Raw genomic sequence first — 16,164 nt, forward strand, 5'->3', positions numbered from 1 at the left:
CTTGATACTCTAGACCATACAACCTGATAGCCTCGTTTTTCTAGCTTTAGGTAATAACCTCCATATCGACCATATGACCAGGGTTTATTGCCAAGGATTTATAATCCCTAAAATTTCTAAGGTCCCAATGTACCATTATAGAAGAAAAGGTCAATCCATAAATTCCAACAACTTCTACCAAAATTCCCATGACGGTTCCAAAGGTTTGGGAGTTACTTCAATAGGTTTGATACTATCCTTGAAACCTTCTAATGACTCAGAACTTTTCAACAACCTAGGAAAGCCTCTCAAGAATACTTCCTTTAGGTAGGAAACTCCATATTGGAAATATGAGAGGATGGCCGATGGCCATAATCTCTCTTTACTCAAAATTTTCTCTCACTCCTTTAGGCTATCATCTTCACTCTTCAACTACACTTCCTACAAGGGATAGGCCAACCTTTTGGATTATCTCTAGAGGAAACAAAGTATCTCTTAGCCAGTGTATTTTCAAGTCTTCTCCATTGGAAAATAATACAACATGAAGGCTTCGACTCACAACTAGCTCAGTAAGACCAAACCCACTATTCTAACAAGACTACAAGGAGAGACACATGTTCAAACTAGTTGATACAACTTACTCTATAATATTGCACATCATATATTTAACACAAAGGACATATATCTTTAATATTTACTTCACCTTCATTCATTAAAGAAATAATAACCATAAAAGAAGCTCAATTGTACATTGTTTCAGTTCACCATACTCATTAAACTAGCATGGTAATATTGATGACATGTCTTTTTTATTAATAGAGGAATATGTATACACTTATATAATTTCTTGTTAATCTTTGACTGAAAGTGAATAAGGGAGTGCCATGTTCCACCCCACTATAGCTCAACTACATTGCAATATTTCCTATAGATAGCCACCTTTAAGCTAGAGTTGATGCCTTCTGAGAAGCTTCACTTAGGGTTCACAAGGTTCAAAATAGGGTAGAGGACATGAAGGCTACTCTGCTTCATGCACAAGAAATCCATTCAAAGTTGTTGATTTAGGGCATATTAACATTCAAAGGAAGGACAATATGAGCTTGTTAATATTTAAATTATAATTTATTTGGGCAAGCACTACACAAAGAGAGCCCTTCACTGAATCCACAATCCTTCAATGCTTCCCTCTTGTGATTTATGTGCTTATTTCATGATCAACTATGAATACAATTGTTAGGGCTCCTCACTCAACCTAAAGTCTTCCACCCTGACTTCCTTATATAATTCAATTAAATTCCACACTAGTTATTGTGTCTTAGAGGGTTCCCGCTTTGGTTTCCTATTGTTCAGTATCATCTATTTTGGCATCCTTGGTTTTCTTTGTTCTTTATGATCTCTCTTGTGTTTTCTCTGTTCTCTTTTCCTCCCCCCCCCCCATCTTGTCACTCATCTCCAAGTGAGTTTATGCACCCCCACATTGGCCATCACATAATTTAGTTCCTTCCTTAGGTTACACGGCCAGTTTGAATTTTTTGGAATGGGTAAATGGCCCACACCATGGAACAATTTTGTGATTTACCTACCAAATCAAATATCTAGCAAATTAATTTGGTTGGTGTTGACTAGTGCTAGACACTGCCAACATGGAGGGATCTCCTTGATGTGAGGTACTAATTAGAACTCACACCATTTGGAGTAGGAGTCCCATTCGGCTGTATGGTTTGACCACCATTTCAAAGGTTTAGAGGTACACCTTGGTAACAACAGATACACAAGAGATCACAATGCATTTTTGGGGCAACAAGTATGTAAGATTTGTGTGACACCAAATGTAGAATGCATAGGAAACTTCCACGAATGGTAAAGGGAAGTAATAGTACTATCAGGCCCCAGAATTGTTCTAAAATTTTCCCATACAACCCTATTTTGACCCCTATTTTACAATAAAAAAGAAACCTTTATAATATGTATTTCTAGTTTCTATCAGTATACTCATGATAATTAGGATAATATTGCTTATCATTAACTAGGATTGATCGATCAAAATTTTTATGACTTAAATGCCTTCTTTTGGGTTAACTTTAGGACTTTTATCATTTTTGAGTCAATATATATTCTTAAATGCAACTGGTATGTGGAGGCAAGTGGATCAATATTTATGTGCTCGTTTACGCACTAGTCCTAAGACTTCATTCCCGTGCTTATTTGGTATCCGATTCCTACACTAACTCTAGATTGGTTATGTGGTAGCTAAAGAACTCATGGATGAGTGGAGCTAGACGGTAGTCAAAGCTAGCTGTCATTATAGAGGGGCCGTGAAAATCAAGAAGTTTGTTGTGCGCCCTCTCCTTCTGATTTCTAGAGGATTTGTTTTAGTTTTGATTTCGACCACTGTAGTTGTAATTTTGTTATGCCCTCATCCACTACAAATTAGCTTGATCAAATTTGCATCATTTTGATCATGCTATAAAAAAAACATAAGGAGAATACTGTTAACTGATTACTGTTTTGACCAAGTGGAGGAGTTCCTCACTTCGATTTTGTAAAGTTTATATATATGAGATCTAAAATGTATGTAGGTTAGATATACTCTGCTTATGAACACAACTAGGAAGTATTTTTCTTTGTATCACCAGGCCTTTTAAGGCTGAACCATCATGTACTGAAGAACATATATCTATATCAATAAACAGGGGATTATGTTAGGTTTCACACATCATTGTACTTTGTCTTGTTCTTGATTTAAAAGCACTGTAACCAAGCTTTTCTTCTTGTAGGGGAGTGGGCTGGTTGTCTAGGGCCCATCCAACCCATTTCATCACCCCCTTAGAGTAGTTCACTGAGTGATATTTCTATTTGCATATGTGTATGTTTGTTGTGCCAATATACAAGGAGAAAGATTGTGAATTGAATAAACATAAATATGAGCAATAGATTCAAACCCAATAGAGATTATGAATGATTGTTAGGCGATGAGTAAATCCATAAATGTGATTGTGTATTTGCATTAAGAGATCATTGATAAATGCATTGAAGGGAGACTCTTGGAATTCAAATTCTAGTGTCTCTTCACCTTCCCTATTTTTTTATATTTACAATATTTACATAATTCTCCTAATCCCAAAGATTAGGTGTCAACATTACCCCCCTTAATCTAAAGGGATGTTGGTGAGGCCAAGCATCATTATGAACCATCCAAACTTTTCCCTTCCAAGCATTTTGGTGAAGATGTCTACAATTTTCTCATTTGTGGAACAATGCGAAAGGTGGATTGTTTTTGCCTCAACATGATGTTGAATCAGATGGTACTTTGTATTGATGTGCTTTATTCGATCATGAAACTTTGGGTTCTTGGCCAACTTTATTGTAGAAGTGTTGTCAATCAAATGAGGAGTTGAATTTACTAGTTTCTCGTGCAAATCTTCTAGAATTTTCTTGAGCCACACAATTTCCTTTGTTGCTTCAACTGCTACCACATATTATGCTTCAGTTGTGTAATCTTCTAGAAATGACTATTTTCGTGACCTACAGGAGACAACTCTTGATCCAAGAATCATAACATAACTTGACATAGATACTCTGGTTTCTTTATCTCCATCAATATCTCAATCAGGGTATCTAATCAAGTTGAAGTCACCCACTTGTGTATACTTGAGTCCAAAGTCTCAAGTTCCCTTGAAGTACTTTAGAACTCTTTTTGTATCAGACCAATGACCCTCACAAGGCTTTTGCATAAACCTAGAGAGGGTTCCAACAATAAATGAAATGTTCGGTCTGGTAGTAATCAGGTAGTTGAGACTTCCTACAAGCTGTGTATACTTTGTTGCATCCTCAAATTATTTTCCTTCAGTGCATGTGAGATTTAACTTCTGTTCCCTTGGAGTAGACAAAGGATTGCACTCAAACATGCCAAACCTATTCAACATATCTCCAATGTACTTCTTCTGAGAGAGGAATATAAACTTTAAATGTTGAGTTACTTCAATATGATGATAGTAGTGAACATAGCCCAAAATTGTCACTTCAAAATATTTCCCCAGTTCTTTCTTTATGGATGTAATGTAGTTTTCATTGTTCCCTATCATCAGAGAATCATCTACATACACCACAAGACATACAACTATTTTCCAACTTTCTTGACAAACAAAGTTGTATTGTCAAGGTCATAATGTCTTAAATTGAGTTTCAGAAGATGCTCAATTAATTTCTCGTACTAGGCTCGTCGTGCTTGCTTGAGGTCATACAAGGATATTATAATCTTGTATACTTTGTGTTCCTGACCCTTCACAACAAATCCTTCTGGTTGCGACATAAAAACATTCTCTTCCAAATCTCCATTCAATAAAGTAGTTTTTACATCCATTTGATTTAATTTCCAACTGTTTTGCGTTGCCAAGGCAAAGAGAGTCCAAATGGTAGCCAATTTTGATGTGGGGCAAAACTTTTCCTCATATTCGACCCCTTCCTTCTGTGCAATTTTTTTTTCCACAAGCCTGGATTTGTGCTTGTCAAGTGAACCATATACTTTATACTTGTTTTTGAAGACTCACTTGCAGCCTATTGGTTTGGTCCCCAATGGAGGATCAACCAATTTTAAGGTGCCATTCGTTATCAAAGCATCATATCCTTTCTACATCGCTTCTTTCCATTCATCATGAGAAGCATCTTCTTTGAAGGAAGTTGGTTCGAAATATGTAGAAAAATTCAGTTCAAAATAAAAAGAAACATCCATATCAAAAGGTGAATCATGATCATCTACATCACCTCCATCCTCTCTAGTTGAGGTTCTTGTTCCTGTCTTTCCAACCTCATTAGGACAAACAATTTCAAGTGTCTTTGTCATCCATTTTGGAGGACATTTATGAGATGGCCCAGGCTACTCAGTTGACTGAGATGGGGCTGAATCAAGATTTAGTATCCGAATTCTATCAATCACATCACTCAAAGTGTCATCAATGGTTGAAGCTTCATGTGGGGGAGAGAGTGCTTCAAGAGAAGATTCAAAGATTGATCTAGTACAGGGATCCCCCCTTCAAGATGTGGAATTTTGTTATCAATCTCTTGAAGAGAATTTTCATGTTTGAATCTATGCAAACGATCAAGTTGCTGCTCAAAAACATTGCCAGTCTTGGAAGATTCAAGAAAGATCACATCTCTAGATATTATAAACTTCTTATTCACTTGATCATAGAGACTGTATGCTTCGGGGGGTATTTGAGTACCCCAAGAAGATACATTTACAACTCCTTGCACTGAGTTTGTTTCTCCGTTCCTTGGGTCTCAAGACATAACAAGTGGAACTAAAAACCCCGAGATGCCTTACCGAAGGAATGTGGCCATACAACATTTCATTGGGAGTCTTGTTTTTGATAGCATGAGATGGAAACCTATTCTTTATATACACAACACATAGAACCACATTAGACCAAAACATTCTTGAAAATCATCATCGAACGTACCATATTTAAGATTGTCCCATTCGTTCTTTCAGCTACTCCATTCTGTTGGGGATTATAAGGCACAATTGTTTGATGTTTGATCCCATGTTGTCAAAGATAGTTTTCAAATTCATTTGAAGTATATTCTTTTCCATTATCAGTACAAATAGAGCCAATATGAGATTGTGCATCATTTTCAATGCATGAATGAAAGTTCTTGAATGTTACAAAAGCTTGAAATTTGTCTTCAATAAATAAACCCAACACATTATGGTGTAATCATCAATAAATGTCATCATATATTTATTGCCATTTCTAGAAGGAACATGCATTGGGCCACATAAATTAGAATGAACGAGTTCAAGTTTTCTATGTGCTCTGGAATGAGAATAATGAAAATATTATTTTCTATGCTTTCCAAAGATACACACATCACATTGCTTAAGTTTCCTAGGAATTGTAGGCAAACCAGTAACACCATTTTTCTTCAACAAACGAAGGCTGTCATAGTTCAAGTGTCCAAATCTAGCGTGCCATAAAAGACTTGATGGAAGTGTACCTTCATCATAGTGAGAATTGTATGAAAATTTTTATGCAAGAGCAAAGGTTCCTTATAGCTTCAAAAGTCTTTCTTCTTCTATCCCAGTTGTGAAAAGTGAGTGATCTGATGCTTTTCTGACCTAGACCATGACATCAAATATATGAATGGAGTCTCTATGCTAACAGATGTGGACCAAAGGCAACAAGTTTCTCCTAAACTTCGGGAGGTATAGAACATCATGTAGAAGAAAGTCTAGAAGATTAGTGTTATGGCATCATTTAGCACTCTTTTAGACTTAATGCTCTTTTATGGCCCTAGGCAGTCCCTTTTTCCATAAATATGGTATTATATTAAAAAATAATATTTGAAATTCCATACTAAATCGATACGTACGCGGGTCCTATAACATTGCACCTGCGCATACCTTTTAAAATATGAAAAAATAAAATAAAATGCTATTTTTCGGGTGTGGTTTACGAGTTTTACCGAAAGCCCACCTACAGGAGCCCGCGGCGTAACTGAATTAACTAATTTCAAGTGGTATATATACACCCCTTGGGTAGTCCTAATTAATACAAGAGAAGGGCTATCAACATTATACCCATTTTTCTCCCTAGACCAAGTCTGTTTTTCCCGTGCCTCTTGCACTTCTAGTCTCTAGGAAACCCTGGTTTCCTTTGCAAAGATGTTCATCATCCTTATATCATATCCTTGCACTTGTTAGAGAGGTGGTCTTCATGGCTCGAGCTGGACAGATTCGATGGAAGGCTTCGTCGGTGTCTTTGGTTAGGATCAGGTTGTACCTTTCCTATACCTATTGCTATTAATCAATAAAGAAGATAATGTCTTGTTCTTGATTTGTTATTGTCTCATGAATAGTAATTTATATGGTTATATATGATGAGCTAACATATCTTTTATTTATGCACATTGAATTATCTATTATGTATATGCTTATGTGAATTGACTTGCAGGCCTGCTCATTCTGGAGGAAGCAAAGGGTTTGGACCCTACATGAACATTATCAAACGTAGGACCACCGGGTATGTTTCAAAATCCATGTTTAGTGATTCATATGCTTGGCATGTTTGTTTGACTACTCTTTGTTGATTAGCTTGTTATGCTATGTTGAAGTTTTCAACCCTTACCTTAGGAAATTTTTCCCGCTAACAGATTTGTTGGACACCTAATCCTCTAAGGGTTGTGGTGGGCTCCAGTATTGTAGCAATAATGCTACAACTCCTGGAACTCCCTTCTTTAATTTTATCAACCTGGTAGTTCGTAACAAACTTGGAAGCGACGGTGCTGTATGCACAAGTACTAGCTCTTGCCGCAGCTATCACTTGGTCAGCTGGCACAAGTCCGCTAGGGGCTTAAGCCAACTTCTATGAGCTCTTAGAAGAAGCTTTTTGACTAATGGATGAAAGCTAACTCAAAGGAAGCTAATCTACTTGCGGAAAGAAACTGAAAGGCAAAAAGAAACGCAAACCCTAGCAAACCCTAATTCTACCAGCTAGTCCTACTGATGCAAAGATGAGAATGAAAACTACTGAAAGAGATGCCATTACTTCTATGAAGGGAAGATACATGTGTCTAGACTACCTCTACCTGAAGAAAACATCTTTTTGTATTTTTGAATAAGTTATTAGAATTATCATGCATGTGCTTTTAACAGGCTTTTTACTGTGCAGAGGTGGATCAGGGGGGAGAAATGCTTGGAAGAGGTCGGGAAGGTTCAGAGAGGGTCTAAGGAGTCCCTAACACCCTTCCAGAGAGTTTCAAAAATTTTGGCTGCCAAGAAACCGCGTTTATGAGCTTCTACAGGAAGTCTGCAGGGGTTCTACAGGATGTTCTAGGATTTCTACAGGATGTTCTGTAATTTTTCTACAGGATGTTCAGAAATGGGGTTTTGAAGCATGGATGGAGGGAAAAAGGTGGAGGAATGAGTATGGAGGTGAAATAGGGGTGTAGGGGAGTTCAAGACTTGGAGGATGGAGTTGAGGAGTGGCATAGATGGTGAGATTTGTTCAAGGAGGGATGAAACGATGTTGCACAAGAAGATGAGAATCATGGCAAAGTAAGCGAATGAGGCAAATGTAAGGTAAGGGTTCTGAGTGAAGGGTGAAGCAGGTAGGTTGGATGGAGTATGGGCAGGTAAGGAAGGATAACAGGTACTCTGCAAGCGGTTTTTCAAACTGAACAAACAAACACTTATAAAACCTATGACCTAGTTACTTCACTCTAATCTGACCTAACAACAAAAGGAAATGAACAGAAGTTTATTCGAAATGAAATATGTGAAATAAATATGCAACTAAGCGATCATAAACTGAAGCATGCAATCAAAACTGATATCAAGTTCGACAACTAAAAATCCAACACTACTAATTGCATGGTGAAGCAAAAAGACAGTGTTTTTGTTGGCAACAAAGTCATATTGGTCCCAGCTCATGATTCCACTGAGGGGGAGGTGAGATCCAAAGTACTCAGTAGCCTTTTTCTGAATATATTCCCTGTGATTAACCAATCAAGTAAATCTGAACATGAAGAACCTTTTTAATCATCAAGAGCAACTTAAATAACAACACAACATTTAAATCTAAATAGCAGATTTTATTCTAAGAATGCAGCAAAGACACATGAAAGTAAACAAAGGAGGTATTGGGCGCTTGAGATGGGCCCAAACCCAAGAGCTATAGCCTCCTAAGAGAGATTTAGAGCTGGTGCAAAGCTGGATTCATCTTTATTGAGCAAGAAAAGAAGAGTTACATCAAAACTGTCCACAAGGAGAACTTGAAAATGAGCTGAAAGCAAAGCTAATCTACTGCCTAAAAATCGAAATACAAACTAGCTAACTTCTGCCTACAAAATGACTAACCATTGGCCAACTACTAGCTAACCAAAATGAGGCCCTACGCCTTCTTATTTATACAAATTGAGGACCCCAACAGTCCTCCTAAACTTTAGGGACTCGGCTGCCCAAGACTTGTAGTTAACAACAGTCCTACTTGACTTGCTTGGCTGCCCTTGTGCTGATTGATTTGGTGGCCCTTGAACTCCGAGCTGATGGTGGAGAATTCGAGGTAAGGGCCCATAAATGAAGGGAACACCTCCCTAAAAATACTCTCCACGAATTTGGCTGCCAAGTGCTCATTAAACCCTTCAATTTTGTCTCCAAATTGACCAAAAAGGCTACACAAAGCACACATTAGACTTGTTGGCATAATGACTAACCCAATTCACTCTATTAGCATAAATATAATAAAAAACATGCAATAAACAAATGAGAATGGTGGATTAAGTCGAATTAGGAGGTTGAATGAGCCCAAATAATTATCCATTTTTGGGCCTCATCAGGTTGGTGTGGAAGCTGAATAGTCTAAGGAAGTATAAAAGAACTTGGAATACGAAACCAAAGGTCATATGAATGTACTATAAATGTATATTATTGCCAATAATAGATACACACTCATGTTTATCATTTACACTTTGTGTTTGCCATGTATGTGTCTAACATGGTATTAGAGCAGGTGTACTCCCGCCCTACTCCAATTTGGGCCACTTGTGTTGCGACCTCTCTGTGCATGTCAGTTCTGAATTCATGCGGATAGAACTGTCATTATTGTGTGCATGCCTATTTCATGTTGCACACTATCCGACTGACCTCTCTCAGCTAGATTTGTGCTGGGTTCTCTATCCACTGTCTCAAATAGCAAAAAAGCACCTGCCTAGACTATGCACCTGAGCACTCTGCCAAAGGTATTTATTGTTCAGTTGTAACTCCTTTTCTTATGTTCTGCTAATTGTTGTAGCTCTATTAGGCCCTGCAAAATTGTTCCTCCTTATTCGCTCTCACAACACTATGTGCCACCAATGTGGATGTTGGATATTGCTGCATAAATGCTAGAAACTACAGCATCGCTCCACTATTCTCTTCCGCTCTACTTCACACTGCTACCGCTGTTTGCGGCCCCTACTCCATACATGCTTTCTCAAATTTGAAGACTACAAACTCGTTCCATTAACCTTGTGCCATAGATTTGTTCCTATTATGATGTTCTCAGATCGAAGCTGACGGTTCGAGTCCTTAGCTCTGCTCAAACCGGTTGTTGCATCCTGCCATACCACACTCCAAACAGACTCTTATAATATCACTGCTTAGAATCCCAGTTTCTGTGGCTCCTAGTGGCGACTACCATTCATAACATAAAACTGTGCTCCCATTCCACAGTTAACACTATGCCTCTAGTTATATGTCTTCGCCCCTACGCTGCCTCCATATAACACTTAAGGAAATTCCCTGAGCTTGTCAAGTGCACCCGCGGAAGCATTAACATAGACTTGCAATGCTCCAGCCATGTCCACAACTTGTGTACTGCTAAAGATGAGAAGTATTCTCTGCAAAGTTATGTTGATCTGCAGTAAGATGTTTGATTGATAACTCTTTCAATGTTCGATGGAGAACCATGTACACCTTGTGTGTGGTAAGGATATCAGCTGACTGAAGCTGCTGCACAAGAATAGAGAAGAGCTCTGGCCATTCTTCTCCACCACTCTATAACAGCATCAAAGATAGCCTCTGCCCCATCAATATCACCTGCCTTCTCTTTTAAAGATACGAATGTAGCAACAGTTCCAGGTTTGTTTTTTATTTCAGTTATGCACTCCAAAGATTCGATAGCAACCTAATAATGACTTGCAGCTGTGGGAACTTGGGCACATAAAAGAAGAGCCAATGTTGATTTCATTGGATACTTTTCAGTAATTTTTCCTAAAATTTCTTCTGCTATCTCTGTAATGAGCTGAACATTTGCATAGTTGTTATTATTGGTACCTCCTGGCACTTCTACAAACTGATCAGCAATTCGTATGTGCTCAACATTGATCCTCATATCTTCAGGTGTGGCCATAGCCACCAGTAAAATAGCCTTTTCAGTCCCAAATGTTTCATAAGCCCATGCTCTCACACTCCACATAAATTTGACTGCTGCCATGCCATTGTTGGCAATTAAAATACTCCGGATTGGTTTGTTTCCGTCAAGTGCATAGCAGAACTCATCAATTTGAGATAAAACTGCTGAAGTCCTCACTGCAACCTTCCCATTTGCAATCCCATTAGTGTGGATACCTTCCCCCATATTATCTTTGTTATTTCCTAAGACACCTTAAAACCAACAGACTTATGCCGCCCCTCAACTAAGAGGAAGGTTCAATTTGCAGACCACCTAATGAACAATAAGCCCAATGTGATTACGCCCCTCAGAGACTTGAGAGATCCCCCTGCAATCTCTCTACTGCTTGATTAGATTTGTTCTCTTTGATTAACAATGATGCTTGAAGTAAAGTCGGTGTCACGCTATTTGGGAACATGTTGAGAAGGAACAATACAAGTTCTCGAGCCTAATCTAACTTGTTTGCATTTAGTAACAACAATGCATGATTACAATAAATTGCTTCCTTCTGTCTAGCAGAAAGCTTATACTCAAGGATATAAACAAGCTATAATCCTTAAACTCCACCACTCTTGTCAATTAATTTGTCAAACTTCTTTAATCCATCAAACACATCCTTGGCACCCTTCAGTGCGATGAGATTATTTGTTGCAACTGCAATTGATGGAGCATCAAAGAGCTTCTATTTTAGAATATTGTTATAGGTTGTCATTGCATCCCCATCATTCCCTAAAGCTTGTTGCACATATGCGAGCTGAATAGAAATGGGAGCTAGTTCATTCTCTATTTCCTCCTCAGTATATTCCTCTTCTATCAACATCTCTTGCCCTATCCTGCGTGCAAGAAGTAGGTGCTCTTGAGCTTCTGGAAAGTTGCTTTTCTAAAGAAGAGCACATGCTGCATTATATGCCATCTCAAAGCTACTATTCCAAATGTAGTTAGAAGTTTGATGAAGGCCTAGATCTCCAATGCTTATCCCATTTATATGAGTAGTGAGAGCAGATTGTTTTCTTTGAAGAAAGTGGCAATTTCAAAGAATATTGGTTCCTACCCTAGTCAAAGCATTTATATATATGATCATTCAAGTCTTGTCCATGACATGGTGTGATAGTTGTTGAAGTTTTGATAGCCATCATTTCTGCTTCAAAAGTGAATATGCTGGAGTATTTTTGGGAACGATAGAGTTTAATGTTCATAAGCATTGGGGGTTGTTTATATTCTTTAAAGTTGCGGCTATTTGGCATTGTGTGAGATATCCGTGCAACATTGTCATGAAATGGAGAAAATTGATGATGCATTACAGTTATTGAATAGTCTAATCTATTCCACTGTTGATGGGATGGTAAAAGTCAGTAAGGAAACTATTTTTAACATTCAAACTTGCTTGCAAAATGTACAAGACAAAATTGATTTTTTGCAGCTTGAATCACAACTACAACAAGAAGAGCTACATCAAAATAGACATCATTCTGAACCTGTTTTTGTTTAGAACATTAAGACAACCACCCATCAGCAATAAGTCAATATTGTTGAATTTCATTCAGATTTAGTACCCAATGAAGCAGCAGTTGTACATGCAGATGCAGAAGTTCAGTTTGCACTTCCCAAGCCCATCATCAGACCTTGGGAAGAGCTTGTCCACAACAAGCACAGAACAGGTCTTGGATATGATGAGGTTTCCTTTCATATTCCAGATTACTCAAAGCCCATTTAGTTTAAGAGTGTTGGATTCCTTCATGACAGTTCACCTTCAGTTATTTCAGATTCGACCCCTCTTCCACAGCAACAACAACAGATTGTGAAATGCCAACACTGTGACCGAGTTGGCCACATGAAAGATCACTGTTTTGATCTTCATCCATGTAAGTACTACCATAAAACCAGTCATTCTTCAAATAGATTCTTCAGAAACAAGCCTCCTGCAAGAACAAAGATTAATCTTGGATGGATCGCTTATCGGAAATGGGCATCAACAGCCAAGAAGATATTTCAGTCATATTTCCGAACTTGTTCTTGAGTATTGAACAATATTGCAGTTGAGTTTTCTCCATCATCTCACCTTGTATCTGACAGGGGGGAAATGATGGTAATCTACAAGCTTCAAAGCCACATCAAGTGAGCCTGAACCACAACCTACCATATCGGATTCAGAGTGTAGCCAGAGACAAAGATGCCCCTAATCATGCCTTCAGTTGGTGATGCCTCTTCAAAGAATTAGGGACACTTCCTCTAGCAGAAGACTTCAACTTCTTGCCAGTTTTGGAAGAGTTCAAGGAATTGCATTAAGCATTCTAGAGTTGGTGGTAATCCTTAAACCATCACAGGTTGAGACCTCCCTTTTCAGGTTGAGGTTCTCCCTTTTATGCAGGGTGAGACCTCCCTTTATTGGTTGAAGGTTTCCCTCTTCAAAACATTAGGAGTACCTTCCTCTAGCATAAGACCTGAGCTTCATGCCAGACTTGGAAGAGTTCTGGGAACTACACTAAGCATTCTAGTGTTGGTAATCATCCTTAAACCACTCCCATTATACCAACATTTCAGAGAGCACATTCAACCTAATGTTGCCATGAATTTTTGCACATTTTTTATTACAACTCTCTTCTTTGACTCATACATATCCCTTCGGATTAAGGGGGGAATGTTGGTTCAACCTGATCTCTTGGACTAGGGTTTTTTTTGTTTTTTTGTTTTTCCATTTATACACGGATTTTATTGTATACACAAATGTGTATGCACACTTCTGCAAAGAAACTTGTGTATACATGAGTTTCTTCAAACATAGTCATGTACATACACGGTTTTGTAGTCAAACGGTCGCGTACAAATCTGAAAATTTGATTTTTTTCATTTTTGGATTTTGCTGGGGGCTTGACCAAGTTTGTTTATGATTTTCTGATATGAATAAAGCTTGGAATTATCTTGTTGTCAGGTATTATCAGTGTTCTTCATTTTTGTTGTGAAAATGCTATGTCAACCTAGGGTTTTTATTTTTTGAATCTTTTGGTGTTTGAAGTTGGGTTCTAGATCTTCTTTATGATGCCTTTGGCTGTTCTGTGCTTTTAGAATAGGTATGGTTATTCCTAAACTTGTTATAACCCAATCTTTGAATTGCTTCTTGTGAAACCTTGAATTTGGCTCTTTTTTTTCTTTGTTTCTTTGTTTGTGAAAGGTGGTCGTAATTCTTAGATGAATGAGAGATTGCAGTTCTCTAAAGTCTTCCTGATTTCCATAATTTTTTGTATCTTTTTGATCAAATTATTTATGGTGATTAAATCTCTTATCCCGCTTTAGTATTTTATCCTTGAGATTTTTGGTGATTGGAGGGATTTGGGTCTTTTTCATGTTGTTGGTCTTCAAATAGATACTTTTTTTCCTTTCTCAATTTCTTGGTTTTTAAAAATATTTTAAAGAAAAATAAATAATTTGCTTTGTATTTCTTTTCTTGTATTTCTGTCTTTTGGTTTTTGGCAAATGTGTGAATTATTGTTTTAAGTCTAAGAGTATTTTTGCTTTGATGAGTATATTTTCTTTGAGATTTGCTTCTTGTTGCTTGATAAATTGGCTTTTGCTTTTGGGTTCACATTTGTTTGTTTTTGAGCTTTAATTGTATCTTGCTTTTGTATTCTAGTGTGCACTAGGGTAGATGCATTTTATACATCATTTAGTAATTTTTGGTTAGGTGTTGAATGTGTGAGTGCTTGAAAGAAAAAGAAAAAGAGTTTTTATTTATTAGCTTTCTTATAGAACCCGTGTAGAAATCACTTTCATTAAATAAAAGTAAGTGTTACATTTGCATCTAGCCTAGTGTTAAAATGAACTATAATTTTTATTTTTTTCATAGCAACATCAACTAGTCTAGGACATTTAGGGCCTTGGAATAGGTGTGTGGAGAGTAAACTCTCTAAGGCCACTTAAACTAAAAGTATAGAAGTTTACTAAAGAGTGTAAATCAAATATCATTAAGCTGTATGGGAAAGCTCCTCTAACACAAGAGTTAAGCAAGAGGATGTGTGAATATAAGGAAAGAGAGATACCCCCTCTCCTACTTGTTGGATCGTACTCCCATGACTATTCCACCCGACTTCTGACCACAAGCTGGTGACCTTAGTTGCCTTTCCTAGGGACCACACAGGTGACTTCAGGGGGGGAATGCCTATGGTACCTAAGGTAGACGTTGCATCACTTTCATAGTACTTCTGGAGGGTGGCCTTGTGACGCTTGGGTACTTGCACTGAAAAAGAATATTGTTTGGAGGTCAGCGTAACCACTTTTGATATCTTGGCTAGTATGATTGAGCCCTCATCACCCCAAAATACCTTAAGGAGATCATTATCTTAGATTTCTTGTATTTTGTTGTCTGATCCTAATGACTCGGAGTGGAAATACTTGGAATTTGTTTGCTTGGTTGTATCTTTAGGATTTTTTTAGTGAGTGCTTTGTGAACCTAGCTTGACATAGGTGATTTAAGTATTTAATTTCTCTTTACATATAAAAGTGGTTGATCGACCAATTCTTTGGTCTAGAAGGCTTTGTGGGCTTTCACCTGCGAGTGCCAAACGTTCACCTAGAAGGCGTATTAGTAATTTTTCCGGTGCTTTTGAACCAATGTTAGCTAATGCAATAGATATAGATCCTTCTCAGAGGGCTATTTGTTGGATTGAACCTAGGTTCAGAGTTTGTTGCGCTAATGAACAAAACACTACACTATCGGCCCTTTTGGAAACAACCCGCTTAGCACAGGCTGCTCCACAGGGTGAATCTAGTCTAGTCCATAATCCGGATGGAAACACTCTGGTGCTTGTTAAAGTACTCTTCTAATCGGAAGATGAAGTATAAATCGAAGATGTTTCAGGGCCTCCTGATACTTCTACAAAACCTCTTCCTTCTCATCATCCTTACATTGTATTATATGTGGGTACTACGAATCATAGGCCGAATAACCCTGTTCACTCTCCTTCTTTCTTCTCAATGGCCAATCTTAGTGGCTCTGCCGATACAACTGGTGTACATACTCCTTCTTCAGTTGTAGGAGGAGGTACTATTCCTATATCTACTATTACACTTAGTATGGTGGCTATTAGCTCTACCTCCATCTTGATTCTGAGTGGGGGCACCCAACCTTATGCTCCTTTCACGGGAGCTTATCCTTTTGGAATGCCATCTAGTGGGATTCCATCAGTTTATTCAACTTTACCCTCTGCTGCTTCTACATCTATGACTTTGATGGCTACTAGTTCAATACCTTTATAAGGTT

The 16,164-nt window shown here is 37.9% G+C and overlaps 1 pseudogene; it reads right to left on the bottom strand.

The window, feature by feature from the left end:
• Positions 1-10,643: 10,643 nt before the first annotated feature.
• Positions 10,644-11,096, bottom strand: LOC149153868 (acetyl-CoA carboxylase 1 pseudogene; annotated as a pseudogene).
• Between the last annotated feature and the right edge of the window lie 5,068 nt (positions 11,097-16,164).

This window comes from Pinus tabuliformis, chromosome 9 (genome assembly GCF_031772625.1).
Source record: "Pinus tabuliformis cultivar Carrire ecotype Pingquan chromosome 9, CPIR1, whole genome shotgun sequence".
NCBI lineage: Eukaryota > Viridiplantae > Streptophyta > Pinopsida > Pinales > Pinaceae > Pinus > Pinus tabuliformis.